This window comes from Palaemon carinicauda, chromosome 4 (assembly GCF_036898095.1).
Source record: "Palaemon carinicauda isolate YSFRI2023 chromosome 4, ASM3689809v2, whole genome shotgun sequence".
Classification (NCBI taxonomy): domain Eukaryota; kingdom Metazoa; phylum Arthropoda; class Malacostraca; order Decapoda; family Palaemonidae; genus Palaemon; species Palaemon carinicauda.
The window spans coordinates 31,664,652-31,673,420 of NC_090728.1; positions in this window are offsets into that span (position 1 = coordinate 31,664,652).

An 8,769-nucleotide genomic window follows, 5' to 3' on the forward strand; every position below is an offset into this window, starting at 1 on the left:
TATCATGCCTTATACGAGGAAGGGAAATATGCTGACATCTGCCCTGCTATTACGAGATGGCCATTTAGTATATTTTACATTGAGAAAAGTGTTGCACGTTTCGGTAGTTTTGCTGACCTGAGATAACTTATATGTGAGCTGCATCCTCATTTACACTCATAACAACATGTGCATATCCGTCATTGCATAGACGTCTTAAGAAACGGTTGTTGGACCTAATAAAAAACATGAAGAGAAAGAATAAAAAATCTTATTGTCAGATAACGGTTTAACTTATTAAGAACCTATAAATTGTAACCCTACTGTTGGCTGGATGATCATCTGTATTAGTTAACATTTATATTCTGTAATCAATTTTCATTGATATGCTATCCATTACTGAAGATATGTTATTTTATTTTCTATATAACTGGAGAACGGTCTTCATGACAATATTATTGATAAGGAGAAGGGCAGGTTCAAATGCAATGTCATGAAACGTATAACGTTTTATTCAGTGGAATCTTGATTTTCAAGTAAATTGAGTTTAAGTATTCTTTCATATGAATATAAAATCATTTATAGTACAAATAACAACAGCAGCCGCAATAACAATAGCCGTAATAAGAATCATACCAATAACAATAGTGGTGTCAATGATAATGATAATAATGGAATTATCTGTTCTTGAGTTGCCCTCTTCTGTTGTTATTCCCCCCAGGAAACATTATTAAAAAATAATTTTCTTTGATAAGTGATTTTTCTATTGTTCAGTAATTTTTTTTTTAAATATTTAAAAAGAATATAAAAAGATCACTGTTAGTTTGTGATGCATCTTGAAACATTTAATCCTTAACTGTTTTGTATTGGTGATTATATCAATGGTTGAATATATATCAGTAGGTTCTAATGATTTTTCTTCATAAAAGTAATCATGGGCGGCCATTGTAAAAGCAGTTATAAAAAAAGTACAAATAGAAAGAGTAATCAGAGATTTCAGACCTCCACCAATGAAGATGGTCAACATTTTACTCAAGTCTACGGACCAAACTTTCCCTCTTTCATATTTTGATAATGAATAATGAAATAAAAATAAAAATCCTGGATCCTGATGCTGATCCGGATAAACGCCAAAATCTAATCTCTTTTAAGTTAGCCCATTTCTGACGTATCCTGAAATTTTCATCAAAATTCATCCGTCATTTTTTTATAGTTAGTTGACAAACAAACAAGCAAACAAGCAAACAGACAGAGGTGAGAACATAACCTCCTTGGCGGAGGTAATAATCTGAAGGTCTGGAAAAGATGACAGTGTACACTGTGCTAACCCTGCCTGTGCCTTCTAGCATCCAAAACAGTTCTTCTTTTCTCAAGGGGTTAACTACTGCACCGTAATTGGTCAGCGGCCACATTCCTCTTGGTAAGGGTAGAAGAGAGACTTTAGCTATGGTAAGCAGCTCTTCTAGGAGAATACCACTCCAAAATCGAACTACTGTTCTCTAGTCTTGGGTAGTGCCATAGCCTTTGTACCATGGTCTTCCACTGTCTTGGATTAGAGTTCTCTTGGTTGAGGGTGCACTTGGGCACACTATTCTATCTTATGTCTCTTCCTCTTTGTTTTGTTAAAGTTTTTTAGTTTATATAGGAAATATTTATTTTGTTGTTATTGTTCTTAAAATATTTTATTTTTCCTTATTTCCTTTCCTCACTGGGTTATTTTCATTGTTGGATCCCCTGGGTTTATAGCATATCTTGCTTTTCCAACTAGTGTTGTAGCTTAGCAAGTCATAATAATAATAATAATAATAATAATAATAATAATAATAATCCTCTCCTGCATGAAGTAGGATCTACACCAATTTGTCTCATTCCTTAATAGATTGAATCAAAGGCAATACGTTTAATTAGCCGTTTATATGCGAGCGGTAGCCCTGGCTTGTCGTTCAACAAATGCTCCTTTTTTATAATGCTGAACATTAAAACTTAAAAGTGAAAATGTATGTGTACGTGCTTATGTTTGTGCGCATGGTTGCAAGTAATATTTGTTATTCAAGTGCTCATATCTTATCTCTCTATTTCTTCTTTTACACATATGGGTATTCTGTTTGTGAAAGCGTACTTTGCAAGTCTATGAACTCTTAGGTCTAATTTACATAAGGATTTTCATATTTTGAATGATTTTAATAAGACAAACATAACATTTAGCAAAAGCATATTTGTGTGGCATATATACTGTACACCTAAATTTTACAAATTAAGTAAGTCCCTTTATATAAGCCTAGATTATTTCATGAAAAATGGCAATGACTTTTCTTGTAATTCTCTCATATGATAATATACAACGCATAAACAGGCTGAAATAAACTCTCGTCCTTTCTCTACCACTATCACTTAACACCACACACAAATGCAAGGACATTCGTCTTAATTGTGTTTGCGTTAAGCTGTGAGGCAATTTAGCAAGTTCTCTGGCCCCGCTAAAAGCTGCTCTTCTTCAGAGAAGGGTACCGGTTGACCTGCGCATATTCTAAGCAATGTCTTCACAGTTTTATATCTCATTTTAGTGCGTCTGTTTTAAAGTAATAGAAGGTCGCTGTGATACGCTTAAAGACCTGGCGTTATGTTTGTGGCTGGTCCATTTAACATGCTTTGAATCAAAGAGAGAGAGAGAGAGAGAGAGAGAGAGAGAGAGAGAGAGAGAGAGAGAGAGAGAGAGAGAGAGAGAGAGAGAGAGAGAGAGCGCGCAGAACGACGTATATATTACTTTGCTCCGCAGGGCAGGATCAATTTACCTTATTAATATTGGGGTATGTAAAGGTGATACCGTAATGCATGTTGCGATAGCTCTTGCGTCAACATCCGCATTCTCTTGGTCCAGAAGTTGAAAAGATAGGTTTGTTTCTGTGTCTGTATTCTCTCTATTTAAATCTCCTATGCGATTTTTCAAAAGTCTTATTATCAATTTCAGTCTCCATCATAAGGATCTAGGTTAAGAGAGTATCAAGAAGGATCTAATTCTTAATATCTATTATAAATCCTATTATTTTGATTGAAATTATCCAGAGTATTTCAAGTAATTACCCATAATTTGATATCACCTTCAGTGTTTCATTATTCCTACTGCCAATTACCTTGCATGTGAGCTTTATGTATTAAGTTATTATCTATGATATGCTTTTTATATTAGAATAGTAGTCTTATAAACTTAATTAAATCGGGATACACACAACCACGAACATACATACATACATACATACTATACATACATACATATGTACTGTATATACACATACACACACACACACACACACACACACACATATATATATATATATATATATATATATATATATATATACATATATACACACAGTATGAGTGTGTATGTGTGTGTGTGTGTGTTTGAGAGTCGATGTGAAAAATGTTGAAGAGATATACGGTACAGAGGATAGATTGTTAGAAACAATTAAAAGTTTTTGTGATGGAAGCAAGCCTTGTGTTAATATATGCTGTATAAAAGGAAGGGACTAGTTTGACGTTAAATTGTTCTAAGGTAAGAGAACGTTATATCTCAATACCTATTCAATAATGTTGAATATCAAGTGATAGGATAAATCAAAGAAAAGATTTTATTTGTGGAGGTAAAAAGTTATGGGGAAAAAATAAGTTGTGAACGGATCCTGAAATGGTTGTTTGCAGATGATATTGTTCTGACTGGGGAATTTAAAGAGAAGTTGCAGAAACTGGTAAGAGTTTGAAAGTACTTATCGGGGGAGAAAGTTGAAGAAAGAATGGTTGATATTTTTGGGTGCTGTACTAACTGGTGACTATGAAGAAAAATTTCCGTAGCCAGTGAAAGAGTTTGAAAGTATTTGGGGAAAGATGAGAGCAAATGTTAGCAAGAGTAATGTTATGAAAGTAAAAAGAAATTTGGAAGATTGAGAAATAAATGTTAAAATGGATCGTAAGAGAATATAAATTGTTTACTCACATGGGTGTCTGGAAGTAATTATAACTAATGAGGGTATAATGTAAGAAGAGATTAGTCACACATTGGTGGAGCAAGGAAGGTAAATGGTATGGGCGAAAGATAGATGAAACTTTATGAGTTAATGGAATCCAATGTAAGAATATTTCAAACGATTGCTGAGCAACTCTGATTTATAAAAGTAGTGTTGATGTTGAATGTAAATGATAGAGAACATATGAAGTTGTAGAGATGAATTGCTGGTTTAGTAGAAAAAGGGGGTAAAACGGTGAGAATTGGTGAGATGATAAAGCAGAAAGATTTTTGATGATCTGGTCGTGTGGAAAGAGTGGAGAATAATAGAATGGAGGAGAGATTTGATAATTCAGAAGTGTTACTGTGAAGGGGGTAAGGAAAGACCTAGAAAGTGCATGGCTATGTTATTGGAGGTCATTATATTCAAGCAGCACAAGAGTGCTTAAAATTATATGAAATTATGTAGCATGACTAAAGAGGCTCTTTTTGAGTTTTTTACAGGTATATGAAGCAGTCAATGTGGAAGTTTTCTGCACATGGGTTCATCCAGTGCACTCCATTTAAAGTAAGAATGTGCCTAATTTATTTTTTTCGTTATGAAGTCACATCCCGTTAAGGGAACGGATTAACACTGAAAAAAAAAACTTATTAATATGCATCTTATGTTAGTATTTTCTATTATAGTTCTTGATATTTATTTTCTTCTTTTCCTCTTTATCTTGTATTTTGTAGTTTTAACAAGAGCATTTTATTCAGCATAAACTTTCATTGAGTTGATTATCAGATATTAATCCGCGAATAAAATTTTATGTACATTGTAGAGATTTAAGTTTTATTATACCCTAGAGTAAATCTAGAGACAGAGTTGTTTCAAAGTTTAAGCATATACCCAGAATTCATTGGGGCTAAGAAAGCTAGAACACCTATATGCAATTTACAAATCAGTTCTAGATTCCGGAAAAAGGATAGAAATTGTATTATAAAAAGAAGAACGACACCTTTGTGTGATGGTCTGATGCAAGAGAAAACGCATACCCATGGAACACACTTTAATCATTACCATCAAGAGGGCTTGAAACCTTAGTCACCCAAGGGGCCATTAGTTCCGAAACACTTGCCACTTATAGTAATCCTACTTATTAGTGATAAGTAGAATTACTCTGACAAAAATCATTCCCACTGCAATGTCCTTTAGGCAACCATACCCTTCCATTAAGCCTAAAATACTAGAATCACTGCAACTTTTTTGCAATTGTCATTTGGGAGTCTTCCATTATTGGTTATCTTATATAAATTGTTTCTAAATAATGACGTTTTTCCAGTTTATGCAGTTTAGGCCTGATCTCCTCAGTATTTCTGTATCTGTCATCAATAATTTGGGGAAGAAAAATATACAGTAATCTCCCCTATAAAATAAAGAGGAAGTTTCTATATATATTTACATACACACAGACACACACGCATATATATATATATATATATATATATATATTTATATACATATATATATATATATGTATATATATATATATATATATAAATATATATATACACACATGTATATATATACACACACACACACACACACACATATATATATATATATATATATATATATATATATATATACATATATTTCTTTCCTGTCCCGCTCAGGGGGGAGATGGAGCAGTTATATCTAAGTGAGAGGAGGTACCCTAAGACGTACATTCGGAAACCACACTCTCCCACAAATTGCCGAACCAGCAGGTTGCATTTATGAAAGGAATAGAGGTGGGAAGGGTTGAATCTAAATGTATATGTACGTGTGCGTGTACGTGCAAATCTATCTAAATACTTAATGTAATTTTTTATGGCTCTTGGGCACTGGTTAGGAATATATAGAGAGTAAGGTGTGATTTGGAGTTGTTATCACATGTCAGATCTGCTAATTATAATCTGAATTTGATTCTATATCATTTGTTTATCGATTAATTATGTGATACCTGATTTTAATGTCGAAATGAATTTAGTCATTATCAAAGTAAGGTTTGTTTAACATTATAACGCTCAGTAGTTCAAAGGGAGTAGTGAATAGAGCAACGCTGTCTTGGTTTCTACCCGGTTTTGTTTACAAAGACTAGATATCACAGCAGTTATGTATAATACAATCAAATATTCATATATGAATATACACTCAAATATTCACGGGAAATATCAAATCGTTTTTGCAATAAAATATCTTATAAGCTGTTAAATCTTTTAAACCGGTTATTCCGTTTCTTAATATCAGAGAAAAAAAGTACCTTAATCTGTTACAAATGTTCCGGTATATAGATGCTGATGAATTTGACTTAAATATCTTTTTTTTAACATTAAAGTTAAGATAAAAAAAGATAAATTTTGTATCGCATCCCCCAGTGCCTTCATAAATATCCACATATTATTCAACAAATATTTTTCCCCTTATCAGCTCAAAACTCTGAAGTGTTTCCCTTTGCAAAATAAGATAAGACTTTCATACTGGACCTAGAGTGTGAAGACTAAAATAACCATATTTGGAAGACATAACCAGAAATAATACGATTCATAACATCTGAGATTGTACCCCAAAGCCAAAGCAAAGTCCTTAAAAGAAAAAAAAAGAAAAAAAATCACACTTTAATACAAGAAAGAAGACGTTTCCTATGTCTGAACGCACACTAACTTTTTTTTTTTATCTTTTATTATGAAACGATCATTTACAATATTACAATTTATAACATATATACATAGTATATATTTACATAAATATTTTCTTTTATTTTACATATAGTGTACTTACAATTGAAATTTTTGCTATTTATCTAAATACGTTTTTAAATGAATTATATATCTAGCCATGATTACTTTTCTATTAGAAGTTTTAAATCCTATTTCATTTACAACGTAAAGCACACTAACTCTCAGTCCTTTAATTATTTCTCGGGAGAAATATGTCATCCAGCCAGTGGAAGGGAAAGATGGTGGTGTAGAGGTGAAAAGGGCAGTAGTTACCCTGTGGTCTCACGTCATTCCTTTGCCAGGTTCTCTCAGGAAGAGCATCGTCTTCTACCCTGTCTTCTTTATCCCAGTCCTCCAGGGGCATTCTTTACCAGCTATATAAAAAAATTGTAAAACGTCAGTGGATCCGTCTTGATCAAATGCACACATAAACACACACACACACACACACACACACACACACACACACATATATATATATATATATATATATATATATATATATATATATATATGTGTGTGTGTATAATTAGAAAATCTTCATATTATTTCAGATCCAAATAAGGATAAAACAATCATGAAATATACTGGCGTCTTTAGATTCATGGTCAGTTAGGTTAAAGTTTCTTTTTATAAGTAATGGTTTGTGTGAGTGTGTGTGTGAGTATATATATATATATATATATATATATATATATATATATATATACATATATATATCATTATCATCATCATCATCATCATCATCATCATCTCCTTCCACTCCTATTGACGCATAGGGCCTCGGATTTCACCAGTCGTCTCTCTATCTTGAGCTATTAAATCAATACTACTCCATTCATTATCTCCTACTTAACGCTTCATAGACCTCAGCCATGTAGGCCAGGGTATTTCAACTCTTCTTGTGCCTTATATATATATATATATATATATATATATATATATATATATATATATTTATATATATATATATATATATATATATATATATATATATATATATATATATATATATATATATATATACATGTGTGTACGCCGCGTGCGTGTGCGTGTGCTTGTGTTTGCAGCACAGACACAAACATTAGAAATCTAAATACAGCCACAGGCTAAACAAAAATTATCTAGCCTTGGAAAATCAACTGGAAATCATCCGGAACCAAGAAATGATAAATACCACCAAAAATCTTAAGTAAAACTGGTGAGAAGATCAGCGATCAGTCTCCATGAAAACAAAATATCCTTAACAACACAAAGATCGTGAGTTTTTTTTTTTTTTTTTCTTTGCTTCCATCTTAGCTCCTAAAATCTTTTGAACATCACAAGCGTCCTTGGCATAAAGCATTTTATGGTTTTGTACCTGCAAATTACATAACATCATTCGAACCATTGCTTATAAAAAGAAACTTTAACCTAACTGACCTTGAATCTAAAGATGCCAGTATATTTCATGATTGTTTTATCCTTATTTGGATCTGAAATGATATGAGGATTTTCTAATTATATACACGCACACACACACAGACACACACACACACATATATATATATATATATATATATATATATATACTGTATATATATGTATATGTATATATATATATATATATATATATATATATATATATATATATGTGTGTGTGTGTGTGTGTGTGTGTGTTTATACTATGTCAATCAAAATATCCAAAATAAATACAAACACCAATAGAGAACATGAGAGAGAGAGAGAGAGAGAGAGAGAGAGAGAGAGAGAGAGAGAGAGAGAGAGAGAGAGAGAGAGAGAGAGAGAGAGGCTTATCAAGTCTTAAGTAGAAGTAGCATTGTAGAATTTTCAATGGGCACCATTTTGGTACAAAACTGGATGGAAAATAGAGGTTCTGTTCTGTATGATTACCCCATCTTATGTGGAACACGGGCTCTTGCGTTAGCATCCCATTAGAGAAACATTATCTAGATGAAGTTTATTATAGAATTAAATCATTGGACTTATTGTGTTGGGGAGAAGTCACGGTTGTAAAATGATATACAAAAGCATTTAGTTACAAA